Raw genomic sequence first — 3,082 nt, forward strand, 5'->3', positions numbered from 1 at the left:
TCTGGCACAGTAATAAGTGATTAATAACTATTTGCCAAATCAATAAGCAAAGGAGTATATGAACAAATCCCACACAGTTGTAGAATCTCACTAAAACAGTGGTTCTCAACCTTCTGGCCCTTTAAATACAATTCCTCATGTTGTTACCCAACCATAAAATTATTTTCGTTGCTACTTCATAACTGTAATGTTGCTACTGTTATGAATCATAATGTAAATATCCGATATGCAGGATGGTCTTAGGTGACCCCTGTGAAAGGGTCGTTCAACCGCCAAAGGGGTTGCGACCCACAGGTTGAGAACTGCTGCACTAAAAGAACTGTCCAAGTTAAGAGCAGAAGAAAGAAAGAAAAAGAAAAAGAAAGAAAAGTTAAGAGCATTTATTGATTTTTGGATGAAGATGTAGTTTTGACATGTGACTGACCAATGGTTTTATTATTTCACTAGAGGCCTGGTGCATGAAATCCATGCATGGGGGAGAAGGGAGAGAGTCCCTCAGCCTGGCCTGCTCCCTCTCCAATCTAGACTCCTTTGGGGATGTTCAACTCCTGGTTTAGGCTCAATCATGCAGCCCTAAATCTGGGACTGCTGGCTCCTAACTGCTTACCTGCCTGCCTGCCTGATCGCCCCTAAATGCCCTCCCCTGCTGGCCTGACCACCCCTAACTGCCCTCCCCTGATAGCCTGATCACCCCTAACTGCCTCTGCCTTGGCCCTTGCCACTGTGGCTTTGTTCGGAAGGAAGGCAGGACAACTGGAAGATGTCTGGTCAACCCGGTCTAATTAGCATATTACCCTTTAATTAGTATAGATTATATTTTTATAACAAAGGTCCCTGACCTTTAGCTCCTGTAAGAACTTGGTTTTGCAGATTCCTGCAGTCATTGTGGGTGTGAAGTCCGTGTTGCCTTTGTTTCCTGCCCCTGAGTTGGAGATAAAGGTGCAAAAACTCTATTATATTTTTATTGTCTATGTAAAATTATCAGTATACATTTTTTCTTGCTTTACTTCTTTTTATGGCTTCTCCATCTGTTTCAGACCTCAGCTGATGACAATTACTCTTCTTATACTATAAAAGGTAGTGTGTTTACTGACATTATATTTGTAGCAATGTTGAGTTTTTCAAAAATTTCAAAAGGCTTATTAGATAAGTATCACTTTGTTGTAGTTTAAAGATAATATTATAGTTTATGGTTACTCAACATATGGTAAATAATACTCATCAATCCAAGGCATTCATGATTATGATATTTTGCCATCTCTCTTCATATGAGCTAATAGGCCTTTTAGAATAAAAGCACAATATAAGCAGGTAATGTGTCAGCCAGTAAAATATTTCTTATTGCTTCCTTAAATACTGAAGCTACAGTTCCAGTTACCTGCTACTGAGTAACAACCCACACCAAAGCCGTGGCTTAAAACAGCAGGACTGGGGGGCAGGCTATGGTGGTGCTGGTTCTTGGCAGGTGGAGAAGGGGGCTGCCCCAGACACGGGCATCTGCTCCTGGTGAGCTGCCAGCCTCCCTTCTGGTTGCCCATGTCCCTGACCTTTAGCTCCTGTAAGAACTTGGTTTTGCAGATTCCTGAGGTCACTGTGGGTGTGAAGTCCGTGTTGCCTTTGTTTCCTGCCCCTGAGTTGGAGATAAAGGTCTGAAAACTCCAGGAACTGTGACAGCAGCACTAATGCAGGCTTGCTCTGCCCTCTGTGCCTCTGACTTCACAGAAATGGCCAACCACACATCGCATTCCACACACTGACCTCTTTAAGGACACACCCACGTACATAAAGTAAACTTGGAGAAATCTCACTACCGAACTTCTGTGTTGCAGAAGATACTTTGGTATAAAAGCCTCTCAGAAAATATGTTTTCTAAAGGAATAGAAATGGAGTGAGAGTGACAGTGCAGTGTGTTTGTGGGTAGAGCCTGTTTTCTCTGTTCCTCAAGGGCCGGTGAGCAGGCTGTACCGCCCGATTGCAGCCGCACCTCCATCGCTGCCACAGGCGTGTATTAGGTGAACCCCAGAGGCTGGTCAGCTATACCCTCCCCCCTCACCCCCTGGGAGAACAGAGGGCTCCCTGGTGCTCTGTGTCCTGTAGGCCTGAGGGGGTGAGAGCAGAGGAAGGGGGAGAGGACACAGCTTTGTCCAGGTAGCTAATTGGTCTGTTTGTAGTGTCTTCATTTTACGTTCTGTTTTATTAACGTGTATTTTTACTAGGAAATCACCCAAGTCCTCCAGGTTTCCAGGTTGATGCAATAGGTTTCTCTTTACTTTTAATTGCTCCTCTTTCTGGTTTTCTACAGAATCGTTGCAGTTAATGAACAAATATTGATACATTATTGTCAACTTAAGTCTCCATTTTATTTAGGCTCCACAGTCCGGGCGCAGGCTCAGTCCTGACACGTCTTTTAATTACTCTCCAGGCTCCCAGCTGGGTGGGTGCTGTGCTAGGACACGGGCGGGGGGAGAAATGCGCTGCCAGGGTCCGTGCTGTGCAGACCGCAGGGACTGCATGGGGAGGCATGTGGGCAGCTCTGACACACGCCAAGTGACTGGATCCGGTCCTAACTGAGAAAGGTCGGCTGGAGGTGGGACTGGACGAGAGGGGACAGGAAGCTGAGCAGCGGGCTGGCTGGTGAGCGTGGTGCTGGCCGAGCTGAGGCAGGGACGGGGTTGCAGAGGACCAGGGTGTGAGGACCAGAGAGGCGCGGTCAGCACCGTCCTGAGGATGGAGCCAGCAGGGGTGTGGGAGCTGGAACCAGGGGGACTGGCCATTCGGACCCCAATAGGAGAGCGCATTCTGCTGAAAGGAGACTATGTGCTAACCTCTGGATCTATTGGCCTCGAAGGAAGGACAGGACTAAGAAGGGAGACAGGAGAGTGCTGATCGCACGCTGGGCAGCAGCCAAAGGCACCGCCTCACTGAGTCCTCCCAGCCACCCAGAGGGAGCGTCGTCCTCATCTGACAGGGGAGACTGAGTCTCCATCTCTGCGTGAAGCCGCACAGCCTGGAGGTGGTGGGGCCAGAAGCCAGCTCTGCGCTGTTGGGCTCAGGCCCTGCCCCGCAAGGGCCTTCGATCCAC

Source organism: Myotis nattereri (assembly GCF_964212035.1).
Source record: "Myotis nattereri genome assembly, chromosome: 17".
Classification (NCBI taxonomy): domain Eukaryota; kingdom Metazoa; phylum Chordata; class Mammalia; order Chiroptera; family Vespertilionidae; genus Myotis; species Myotis nattereri.